General features: G+C 32.2%; 1 long non-coding RNA gene across 1 annotated transcript; it reads right to left on the bottom strand.

Annotated features, from left to right (window-relative positions):
* Nucleotides 1-562: 562 nt before the first annotated feature.
* LOC115884216 lies at nt 563-12,408 on the bottom strand. The gene is made up of 2 exons (XR_004050522.1): nt 12,131-12,408; nt 563-1,447 (listed from the first exon to the last, which is right to left on the bottom strand). It is a non-coding gene; the product is annotated as an uncharacterized LOC115884216 (long non-coding RNA).
* Nucleotides 12,409-13,889: the final 1,481 nt, after the last annotated feature.

Here is a 13,889-nt window from a genome sequence, read left to right as displayed (position 1 = left end):
TCATCGACGGCTTTCTTCAAAAAATCACGCGGACTCTCCGCTCCATCTGAAAGCGCTGCTGTATCTCTTTTTTTAATTTTGATAACTGTGTAAATTTTTTTTTATTTCTAAGGGTAAATTATTGTATGTTTTAATACTGTTGTAAAATGCTCTATTTTCGGTTCTTTTAAACTTATGTAGAGGGTAAGTTCGTGTCATCAGCATAAGAGGTTAACTTACACTAGTCATGTTTATTCAAGATTTCGGAAATATCATTTATATATAGAATAAACAATATTGGACCAATGACAGTTTCTTGGGGCACTCCTATATTAACTGTAATTTCATCTGATGTTACAGCCGTTCTTATAGACTGTACTCTGACTTTTTGCTTTCTATTTTTAAGATATGCCATTATCCATGATAAATTAGGTCCCCCAATATAAGCTTATAATATCCTCTTAGCAGCCCCACTCCCACTACAGCTTTGACAGTTTTGCTGTCCAAAATTTTGGGTAAAAGTTTGTATAAAAAAAGTGTGTTATACTATTTTTGACGATATATTATTAATAAAACAAACATATATCTAAAAAATATAATGTTTATTAACATTTTATTACCTAAATTACGTTTGCTTTACAAAAGCAAAATATAATTTATAGACTATACATTAATGTCTGCACATCCCTGTACAAACTCTAAAGAATAACAATTTACGTATCTAATCTCCACATAAATTTACAGAATAATTTAGTCTTATTAAATTAAATAAAAAAAAACATGCATCCTTAAAATTAGATACAATGTTTCAGAGAATAAGAATTTTATACATGTCAAAAAATTATTTTTATTATTTGCTTTATTTTTTGAAAACACAGAATTTTGCAAACTTAAATTATGAGGAAAAAATATCACAGAAAGAAATACAAAAAAAAAGAAAACTAAATACTGCTTTGTCTGAAGATTGATAATTTGAGAAATAAAAACATTTTAACTTAAAAGCAAAAGCAGTAAAATATTTTTCGAAATACTGAAGAAAAAAGTGTGGTGTTTTTACTTGCATTAAAAATTTGAGTTTTTTAAGAAAAAATCATACAAGTACACGCTCTAGTAAGTTAAAATTGATAAAAATAAGAATTTTAACAGCATTTTTCACTTCGTGCCAGATGAGGTTTTCCGTAGTACCGTTGGTACTTCTTTTCCTCATTCTCTCCAACCTTTTTCTCCAAACTTGTCAGGCATTCCTGGATTTTTTTGATGTTGGTCGTCCTGGAATCGCTGTTTTCGGATGAATAGACCAGCGACCATATGTTATGAAGAGACTGCTTCATCATATGGTACGAAACGTCAGATTTTGTGTCGTTGCTAGATGAAATCTGACTTTCGTATGATTCCAAGCGGTTGTAGATTTTGGAGTGGTCCATTTTCTTTTAGTTTTTGGGTGAATTTGGATTGGTTCAAGAAGAATCTGTAACAAAAAGGTTTATTTAAAGGTGGACAAAAATATGTGTATTTGTGTTAATAAAGTGTCATAAAAAGTTTGTTTGAAAGTGGTGGACAATTTTTATTTCTATGATGGTGACTCATAATACCGATCAAATAGTCATCTAAACTTTAGATAGCTTAATGAACAATCAAATGTATTAAAAAGAGATAATAATTGGGTTGATACCAGGGTTGGCAAAAAAACACCTTTTTTTAATTTTGACCAGGGCACTGGTCAAAACTAGTTTTAACCGGTTATAACCAGTGGTCAAAACCGTTACATATCTCAAATGAAAGTACGATTAAAAATACGATAATCATCTTTTAACCGGCCTGATTAGATACGAAAAACATTAAGGTGCGTATTCATTATCCGAACGAACGAACGAATGAAAGTGCGGTATATTTAGACAGGGACCGAACGCATGCAGCCATTCGTTCGTTCGTTCGCTCAACCATCATACGGTCCCTGTCCATACCACTAGCGAACATTCGTTACCTTTAAAGGTGCGTATACATACTTTAAAGGTGCGTATTCATTATCCGAACGAACGAACGAACGAATGTTCGCTAGTGGTATGGACGGGGACCGTACGATAGAACCGCACGAGAAGACCGGAGGCATTTGTTGGCGAACGCCTTTGATGTACCGACTCGAAACGGATGGTCGAGCGAACGAACGGCCGCATGCGTTCGGTCCCCGTCTAAATATACGGCACTTTCATTCGTTCGTTCGAATAATGTCCGGAATACGCACCTTAAGGTGCGTATTCCGGACGGGGACCGAACGCATGCGGCCGTTCGTTCGTTCGTTCGCTCGACCATCCGTTTCGAGTCGGTACATCAAAGGCGTTCGCCAACAAATGCCTCCGGTCTTCTCGTGCGGTTCTATCGTACGGTCCCCGTCCATACCACTAGCGAACATTCGTTCGTTCGTTCGTTCGGATAATGAATACGCACCTTTAAAGTATGTATACGCACCTTTAAAGGTAACGAATGTTCGCTAGTGGTATGGACAGGGACCGTATGATGGTTGAGCGAACGAACGAACGAATGGCTGCATGCGTTCGGTCCCTGTCTAAATATACCGCACTTTCATTCGTTCGTTCGTTCGGATAATGAATACGCACCTTAATGTTTTTCGTATCTAATCAGGCCGGTTTGAAGAATACGCACCTTAAGGTGCGTATTCCGGACATTATTCGAACGAACGAATGAAAGTGCCGTATATTTAGACGGGGACCGAACGCATGCGGCCGTTCGTTCGCTCGACCATCCGTTTCGAGTCGGTAAATCAAAGGCGTTCGCGTCCGGTCTTCTCGTGCGGTTCTATCGTACGGTCCCCGTCCATACCACTAGCGAACATTCGTTCGTTCGTTCGTTCGTTCGGATAATGAATACGCACCTTTAGACGATCAAATCTATTTTTCCAAGGCTCCTTGATTAAAAATTAATGTTTTTACAACAGCCAAAGCACTCTAGATCAAAATTTAAGCAAAAATGTCAAAAGTTGACATGATATGTCATATGTCATTCTATTCAGAGTGTCATTTTCTATCGAATAAAGTAGAAATATACCGAGGGTACCATTTAAAAATCAAAATTCGTAGTCATATTCGGTGAAACAGGATCTCAACCAATGCATAAACATCCTCCAAATAACAAGGCTAACCAATGCATTAACACACATATTGTTGCTATAAGAAAAATAATTCGTACCTTTTTCCAATGCGGTGTGGTAAATCCTAAGATTTACTGTTTGGGTCCGGCAAAAGTCCGAAATGGAAGCAAAATAAAGAAGTTTTCGAGCTTTTACTACTTGTCTTTGGTAAATCCTAGGTTTAGCGCGCTTATCCTAGGTTTTACCGCATTTCGGACATTTACAGCGACATGTACAAAAAAAATTGGGGAAATATATTAAGCATTTTGCCGTGTGTGGGCTGGTTGAAATTTGTCCAAATCGAATTTTTAGTCATAACTAAATTTTTTCAAATGGAACGAGGGTGGCTCATTAGCATATTTGGAAAAAGCATTTTTTACGAAGAGTTTGGTACCACATACTTGCCGTTTCGAGTCAAGTTTCTTTTATAAACATAGTGATGACACTCTATGATTGGAATTAAAAATATATACTACATATAATTTTTGAGGGGGTGAGATGTCATTCTATTCAAAATGTAATTTTCGAATAAAGTCAAAAAAAATAGCGATGTGTCATTTCCGGTGAAACAGGAAGTCACCGAAAACAATTGACTACGCCAATCATCCTGATTTACCATATACCAACTTTCGTTGTTTTATTTGAAAGAATAAGAATAAAAAAAGTTATTGGGGTAAGCCACTTTTGAAAAACACACGTACCTGCTACTGAATTTTCATGACATTCATTCTGTCACTGTGTAAAGTTTTATATGAAATTATTCCACTTTTTAATGGCGGAATAATTTCATATAATGGGAAGTTTTGCACGAATCAAGAATTAACGCAGCTCTGATAAAAGCTGTACAAAATCTTTACCATGGAGGAAAATCACAAATAAAAACGGCCAACGGTCTCTCAGAGGAAATTTCTATCAATAAAGGGCTCCGACAGGGTTGCTGTATATCCCCAACACTATTTAAAATTTACATTGCCAAGGCCTTACATCTATGGAAAAGAAAATGTAACGGAATGGGTGTAGAACTAAATGACATATGCCTATACACCTTGCAATTTGCAGACGACCAGGCCATAATGGCAAACGACAAAGATGACATGGAATATATGGTGCGGAAAATAATTGAAGAATATGCTAAATGGGGTCTCACAGTAAATACAGAAAAAACAAAATACCTTCCAATTGGAGCTAATACAGAAGAAGATTCCAGGTACCTGGGATCGATATTTACAGGAGATGGAACGGACGATAGAGGAATAAACAACAGAGTAATACAAGAGTTATCAGATGCATAAATGGCATTCTATGGAGCACTGAAATTACAAAAAACAGGAAATATAATATATACGAGACACTAGTTAAAAGCATATTACTCTATGGATGTGAAACATGGCGACTCACTGAAAGGAATAAAAGGAAATTAGAGACAACAGAAATGGACGCGATTAGAAGAGCAATGAAATTTCACGGAGGGATAAGATCAGAAATGAAGACATTAGACAACAGATGGGAACAGAGGGAACAATAGTAAATGATATAGAACAAAAACAATTAATATGGTACGGCCACGTTCAGAGAATGCACAATGAAAGAATTCCAAAACAAGTCATTCATTGGATTCCACCTTGTAAACGAAAGAGAGGACGTCCCAAGAAAACATGGATGGAAGGAATAAGAAGGTCGATGAGCGAGAAAAATCTGACCGAAGATCAATGGGAAAATCGCACAGGGTGGAAGTTAGGCATCGGACAACGTCGTAAGACGTTCTGACCCGAATTTATATATTATTATATATAATTTCATATAAAACTGTGATAATTTATACTATAAGATAAGTGCGCCAAATCTCTCTGTTTCATATTATTTAGATATTCATAAAACTAACATCCTGATAAAATCACCACTATGATAAAATAGAAATAATGTTTATTGGGATATTCATGATGACTTGCCTAACATTTTCTAGAAAAGAAGTTTTTGCATTAATATTGAGCATGAGTTTGCTTTAATTTTTTTTTCACAGTTAATTTTATTTACTACTTTATAAATTTCTATATTTTTATATAAATATAATTTTTTAACAGGATATTTTATCAAATATAGTAATAAGTTTTTTATAAATAAAAATGGTATTAAAATGGAATAATAATTGTTAAAAACCGCCTTTATTTTGGCAAACAATAGAACAATCAAACATAATTTTTAATAAGCCTTTTGTTTTTCAAACTAAATACCATTAAATTTTTTCACTAAATCCTATTTTTCTCCTATGACGAATCTTTTATTGGTTATGTACTCTTCAGAGAGCTTATTTGCAATGACTTGTGCTGGCGAAATCCTGAAGATAAGGATTTGAAAAGCTTAGAAATGTCGGATTTGAATCACCTATTCAGTCCTATTGTACTTTTAAATTATAAAAGTGGATAGAAAACGTTCTTTTTTAAATGCGTCAGCTATTTTCTATTCACATTGAACTGTTTGCGGTTGCGGTATACTGATAACTGCATTTGCTGATGTTTTAAAAAAAATTACATAAAACATTTTCTCGAATCATCTAGACATCACTTTACATCATTTCAATATAATGTTTTTGCGAAGTTATTGACAATATAAAAAAGTCATTATTACGACTAAGCATAAAAGTACGAATAGTTATCTATGGCTTTGTCTATAATACTAGTATGTTATCTTACATACCGGGTGTTGCATCGTCGAGCGGGACATAGGAAATCCCATGTAAATTTTAATGGGGTCAATTATTGACTTCCCTAATTATTTTAGAGAATAATTCTATTTAGGTTTATTGAAGAGCACTAAAACCCACATTCAAAAGAATAACTTTAGATATTTTTGATTAGCCCGTTTACGAGTTATCGCCGATTTCTTTTTAAATATTTCTCCTTTATGTATATTCCTCCTATATTTACTTATGAGCACCATTCAAAATAAAAGATAACTCTCAAATGAAGTTGTCATTTCAGAAATTTATCTATTTAGTGCTTTATTATTATTATTAAAAACTCATACCTACATCAAAAATATTAGCCATGAATTACACTACCCAAGAAAAAGTATTGATGATTAAATGGTATTATCAAGGAAATAGTTATCAAAAGGTGTCGGATATGTTTGCTGCTCTGTACCCTCTGTAGACCGATACCTGGAAAATCTACAATCGCAAGGAATATCCAGAGATTTGAGACCAAAGGTACCCTAATAAATAAATGCAGATGTGAAGCAAGGCAGGAACAAAGAGAAGATGCAAGAAATGATACCGACTTGGAAGTTTTATTGTGCGTGGAAGAGAACGATGGAAAGATCAGCACAAGGAAACTTGAGAATGAAATAAGAATAGGTCACACTACAGCGTTTCGAATTTTGAAACGACATAAATACTATTCCTTCAAATATGAAAAGCACCAAGAGCTACGAGATGGGGACGAAATACGGCGGCAGGCGTTTTGTTTTGATATGATGGAAAGAGCAAACACGGATAGGGAATTTTTAAAAAACATATGTTTCACTGACAAATGCACGATTACCTTAAATAATGAACCCAACGTTCAAAATTTTAGATATTGGAACAAAGAAAACCAACACAGGTTTGTCGAAACAAGGACGCAATATCCACAGAAAGTAAATGTTTGGGCAGCGATATTCGGACACAATATTATCAGGCCATTATTTCTTAGGCGAAATTTAAATTTAGAATATTATTTGGAACTACTCGAAAATCATATTTTACCTGCTTTACAGGATGCCGCTAGGGAAAATCAGGAAGTTCGGTACCAAATGGATGGCTGCCCGGCGCATAGTACCCTGGCTGTTCGGGAATATTTAGACAATAGTTTCAACGGAAACGTTATTGGCCTAAATCATACAGTAATTTGGCCAGCAAGGTCTCCTGATATTTCGCCAAATGATTTCTTTCTCTGGGGCCATTTAAAAAACAGGATATACAAGGATAAAAAATACCCAAATCTAGACGAGTTAAAAAATGCTATTTCTGCCGAATGCAATAGAATTTCAGTTTACCAACTAGCGAATGTAAGAAAAGAATTTTATGATCGCCTGGGTTATTGTCTAGCAGTCGATGGATGAATATTTGAACATCTTCTTAAATCCTAAAGTTCTAACAATTTAATAGTACCTAAATTAATAAGTTATTGAATATTGTAATAATACTATAATTAACCTTCTAATTGATTACTTAATTTTTTAACGATAAAATAGTGAATTATCAACCAGCAGATCTTCCGCAAGAAATTATTAACCAGGCAGAAGCGGCGACAGCACAAATACTGCCAGAAAAGTCTCGTGGCGTATATGATTCATAACACACTAGTTTGTTATAACTTCAAAAACTCACGCGTGTGTTATTATTTATTTAAAGGCGGAATTACATTACTGTCACGTCACGGGAGTTCACATGCTATCACAGTAAAAGTGATTTCACCTGTGGTTTAAAGGAAACACATTAGTATCACGTCGTTCTTTCATATTATGCCATTTCTCGCTCGTTCAGCAGCATTCTTCTCAAGTTTAACAACTTAATTCCTCTACTTAACGTAATAATGAATCTAATAAATAGTTCTTCATCTTCATCTTCTGAGTTTGAAGAAGATTTAGAAAACGCATATGGTTTACTTGTAGTTGCTGATAATATTAAAACTAGCCAATGGGTTCATGACATTAATTTGAAAAGAGAGTAATTTGTTGATCGGTTATTATAAAGCACCTCGTGTAAACACACTTTTTCTATTAGAATTTCTTCCATTTTCGAACCCTCATGTTTCCACGCCTCCGAAATTGATGTTAAAACAGAATATTTGAGCGCGAAACAACTCGCAATATCACGTGATTCACATGAATCCCCCAAGTGACAATAATGTGTTCACCCTTGATGTATTGATTAATAAAATAAATGCATAACGTCGGTCTCATCAAATTTACTGCTCATGTGTGTTCACGTGAATTCACGTGACGTGATAGTAATGTAATTCCGCCTTTTCATATGCATGTATACATGTGAGTAATGTCTGTATAAGTAGTGGCTGTTGGATAAGATATATTATTAAACTAAAATATAATAATAAGTGTCATCAGAGAGAAAATTATACATTAAAATATAAATACCTTTTATATTAAACAACCTTAACATAAGTTGAACCATTTTGCAAATAATTATTAAACTATTTTTTGTTATAATTATAAAAAAATGACAATTACCGCGGGTGAAATAATTTAACAGTTCCCACAGTCAATTAATTTTATAATAAATTGCGTTATTTGTATAAGACTTAAATTTCTATTATTATAAATTTTGTTCAGAGTACTCACATTGATATACTAAAATAGATGTAAAAAATAATTTTATGTATAAATATTTTTTTTAATGAATACGTACATTTTTGTTTTATTATGACTTTTTCACTGTTTAAATAAATAAAGAAAAGATCTTAAGACACCTTAAGATTTTGATGTGTTTAAAAGTTCAATATATTTTGTTCTAGTGGGCAGGTTTTGATAATTTTTTGAGCAATTTATAGCTAAATAATTTGACATTTTAGTCCCTTAAAATTAAAAATGAAAGTCTCCATCTGCCTTATTATCTTATACTAGCGTTTACCAGCGACTTCGTTCGCGTCGAATTAATCATTTGTAATGGTGATGATAAAGTAAAGCATGAAAAAAAACAATATGGCGATATTATTATATAACTTTGTAATATTTGAGGGGTAGTTTCATCTCGTTGGAATTTGACTTTCGAAAAATCCGTTTGCCAAAAAGAAGCTTTTTACGTCAAGCAGTTTAAGCAGAATCGTGGTTAAGAAATTACCCAACTTTTTGGAACACCCTGTATGATTTTTTAAAAAATTTCAAAATACGTAAAAAAACCAAATAAATTATGTTTGTCTAAGCGTTTTTCCGAAAGACTAACCGTTTTTTAAATAACAAATATTGTAATATTTTAGGGGCATTTTCACCCTCTTGGAATTTGAGATTCGATAAACCCCTCGTTATCGAACCTCTACACCCCACAGTCAATCCGTTTGCCAAAAATCAGCTATTGTCAAGCAGTTTAAGCAGAATCGTGATTACTCAATGGTCATATTTTATGAAACACCCTGTATAAATTAATAAAAAATCTTAAAATATGTAAAACAACAAAATAAAATATACGTGTTTAATAGGTAACCGGTGAGTTTTTCCGAAAAACTCACCGGTATAGCTAGCCTTTTATACTTCAAGATATACGCTTTTGTAGAAGACATATAAATTGTAGACATGTAGATTTTTATATCATAAAAAATGTCTATACCTTATTTAAGAATGGGAGATTTTCACAAATCTAAGATTTGTCAGCATTCATGGGACACAGGGCAGAGAATAAATTTTAATAAGGCCAAATTTATAATGAAAAAAGCGATAGCCTCTATAAGAAAAATGAAAGAGGCTTTTTTAATGCAATCTAATAAAAATAAATGTATTCCTCATTCATCTGTAGATGTTAGTAATGTATGGCAATCGCCTCTTTGATTTTAAAGAACATAACATAAATAAACATAACATACCTACGTAAAAATTAAAAATAATCGTACATAAAATTTGGGGCTTTTTGGTTTAACCTTATTAAGTAATTGTTATCAGGAAGTAATTGTTAATTTTGAAGTTTAACTTGGATATAATGTCATTTTAACAGAACATCAACGGTTTTTGTAGACGCATCTTTTTTAAAAAAACTAGTGTTCTCGAATAGTTGAATTTAAGTATTTTAAATAGTTTTTTCTTTATTCTTTGTATTTTTTTGCTACCGACGACGGAAAGAGATAAACTTTCCGAAACGTTAAGCATTTTTTTGTTCGTTAGGCAAATTTGTATATCTGTAAACCTAACTTCTGACAAGTAGTTTCCGTTTTGGATTAACGCAGAAGTGTTTACAAAAAATAACTATTTTATTTTGTAGATTTTCTTTCAGTGGCGAAATACCCATATAGGATTTTTGGATTTATATCATGTTTTGGTCCCCATCAACATCTTTTTGTTGTGTCACTGTTATTGAAAAGCTCTGTTATTAGTAATATTTGGCAGCTTTTCTAGCAGAGATGATTTTAAGTACAGAATTTGTATCTTTGTTGATTTAATTGAACATATTAGGGATCAACTTCTGTACTTAATATCATCTCTCATAGAGTAACTGACATCAAACAATATATAATACTATTTTTTCATGACAGTGACTAGAGAAACAGTAAACTATTTTTCATAAGTGTTTTGATGAGTACCAAAAACTAAGGTATGCTTGTATAATGGTCTCATTTTTTATTATTTAACTCTATGGTCAAATTGCTGTGAATTGTTACTGTTTTCCTCAAAAATGAGTATCCCTTCTTTAAAATTCATCAAAATGTTCGTTTTTGGTGCCGGTAAGTGCGTATTCCAAAATAACATATCTTGTGGTAACATTTCTATTAAAATAATTGTGTTGGCGAATTTGGTACACTTGAGTTGTACGTAGTCGTAATAAATAAGCTTAATAATGTAATTTAATTTGGCTATGAACATAATTTAGGTTTTTTATATCCTATACCAGAAACCTTATGCTTGGCACGAATCGTATTGTTATATAAACGTGCCCAAAATCACCAAGATGTTTGTTGTTTTTTTAAACACACATAAACATTACATTGGCCACACCCACAAAGATATTTTGGGTAGTTGGTTATATCACAGGACTCTAATACGTCAATTTGGATATTTATTGGTGTCATCAGTTTGAATATCTGTTTGTTTTGGAATTATTTTTCGTGATTTTGTACAGTAACTTGTTAAAAATGATAATAGCACTGTTTTTATCATTATTAGGGTATTATTATAAACAAACACAATTGTCGCGTGATGGTCTTGAGTACACCAATTAGCACGTAGAAATTTAAAACTTTTATCTCGCTAATTTGACTCATTCACATGTTAACAGTCATTATTTACAGATGTGATTAAAAACAATCTGATTATTTGATATTTACCTTAAAAATTCAATAATACGTTTTTAACACCTGGATATTTAAAAACCTTTTAAATTTTGAATGGAATATATTATAAATACGGTGTATATTCAAAGAACTAACCATTTCAGTTTACGTTTTCTGATTGCTACTGCTGAAATTGTACATCAGTGACTAACAAAATCTTGAAATATGCTATTTTATATGTTTTAGAAATTTGTGGAACTTTCAGGAGCGGCTGAGAAAAAGTTTACAGGGTTTTCACATATATTTAGTACTTGCAGGCTTACTTATTGAAGGTAGTAATTTTTTAAATAATATATGAGTTGTAAGGTTTTACCTGAACCACCAGAAAGTGAAATCAATATTTAAAGAAAAGATAAAATATACAAGATGATCCACACACACACACATATTGCATGTTTTGTTTGTAATAGATAATAGAGACCATTTTCTACATACAAACTACAATTATTATTTTAAATAAATAGTAGTTTTAGTAAATTAATGCAAATAAAATTTTTAGAGTAATTATTATTACTAAAACCTTGATTAAAACAATAATTTTGAGCAAATAAGTAATTTATTATGTCATAAACGGTGAAAAAAATGCAAGACTGCTAAAGTCTTGCATACTTGGTCTTGCTTATTGTACAAGACCAAGACTAGTCTCGCTCAAAACACTTATTGTTTAATTTTATTTATCTTTTTGGTGGTTCTGCTTAAACTTCTATATTTAAAGGTTTTTGCTACCTATATGTATGTTTTATAGTATGCAGAGATTGTAGAGAAAAATTTACTTAAACAAAATTTAAAAATAAATTTCGAATTTCCAAGTAGTACCACATGATATACATATAATGTATTTCATATAGTTTTAGTAAAAATTTCAATTATAAGTTTAGTTTGGAGTCTTTATGTTATGATTGGTAAAAATATTAGTTACAATTTAAAATCCAGCAGTACTTAAGTTAAGTACTGAAGTAAATCAGTAAAAACTCACCTGTATTAATCGAATCACTGACAACTAACTGTACACTACTTCTATTATTATTATCTAATATTTTTTCGGAACTACCCGATATTCAGGTCTACCGATGTTTGGCGCTCAAATGCCAGTTTGCCAACAAGTCGCCGTTGTATTTATCGTATTTATCCGATGTGAATAAAGCACGATGTGCGTGACGTTTCCAGTCTTGTGACTGCTCGTCCTCACCGTCACGCCGCGCTACGTAGTCGTAACCGGCTATACACGGCAGCCGGAAAAAATTATCGTAGTCGCTGTTTATTGGCTACAATCCGGGCCAATGTTTACGTTTTTCTAAAGGCCAAATGTTTGTGTTGAATTTTTTTTCGTCAGTTTAAAACACATATTTTATGCAGTTGATTTTTTCAAGTAGAACACATGATCTTTCACCCAACTCCTTCATTTAATGTAGATGTAGATTTCTCCCCAAAAAATCCTATTTCCAGAAAAAATAAGATGAAAACAATATAACATACTTAGATCCATTTTATCACATACTAAACCAATGAATACAGAACAACAAACAAAAAACGTAATGTACAAAATACCATGCGAATGCGATAATTTTACATTGGTGAAACATCTAAACCCTTAAATGTTCGAATTAATGAACATTAAAGATTATTTAAGAAAGGGAGATTTTCACAAATCTAAGATTTGTCAGCATTCATGGGACACAGGGCACAGAATAAATTTTAATAACGCCAAAATTATAATGAAAGAAGCGATAGCCTCTAAAAGAAAAATAAAACAGGCTTTTTTATTTAGTATTTTTAATAAATTGTACTGAAGCTGTGGTTGGTTCCTTGTGAAACATCGTTGAAATATTAGTATTTTAATAAAGCACGCTTTTAGATGTTTCAAAAAACTTTTAATAAGAGTAACTTTAACTCTACATATATGTTTCGGCTTGTTAGGCCTTTTCAAGAGTTTTTTAAGAACTAATCGTCTAACTACACTGTAACTATATATATATTTGCTATGGGGGTGGGTTCTGAGAGTTTACAATAGGGGTAATAAAAAATGTATTTAGAAATCCTTGTTGGTCGTTAACATTATTTTCGTTTTTAACAGATTTTAGTATTTCTAACTGTTCAATGTAATTTAAGCGTCTACCTTTTGTTTCTCTGTGTAGTAACTTAATTGAGTTTTCATTAATTTTGTGATTATTTACTATACAATGAGTTGCAAGACCAGAACTTTGCTGGAGATTATTAATAGACTTTACATGTTCTTTAATCCTTATATCTAAATTTCTACCTGTTTGGCCTATGTACACGGCATCACAATCATTGCAATCCACTCTATATACACCCGACTTATTTTTGACATTAGTTTTGTCTTTATTATTTAATAAAATTTGACCTAAATTTCTTTTATTTACGTTAATAATTTTACATCCTATTTTATTGAGATTATTTAATATTTTGTTAGTTAAATTAGGAATGTAGTTTAAAAGTCGATAATTGTTATTGTCTTTAGAATTAGCGGAATAAAATTTTTTCATTAATATTTTCTTTTGTTTTTTCTTTAGCATATTATCAATAAGGGAACACTTATATCCTTTGTTGATGGCGATTTGTTTAATAATATTTAACTCTTTTTTAAAATTCTCTGGGCTCAGTGGAAACATTACCAATCTATGAATTAAACTATGAAAGGGTGACATTTTGATTTGCCAGGATTGGTGTGATTGACTATGTATTACGGTGTCTGTGGTAGTGGGTTTTCTGTA

Source organism: Sitophilus oryzae, unplaced genomic scaffold (genome assembly GCF_002938485.1).
Source record: "Sitophilus oryzae breed Bouriz unplaced genomic scaffold, Soryzae_2.0 scaffold_213_pilon_pilon, whole genome shotgun sequence".
Classification (NCBI taxonomy): Eukaryota; Metazoa; Arthropoda; class Insecta; order Coleoptera; family Curculionidae; genus Sitophilus; species Sitophilus oryzae.
This window is presented reverse-complemented; position numbering and strand designations above follow the sequence as displayed.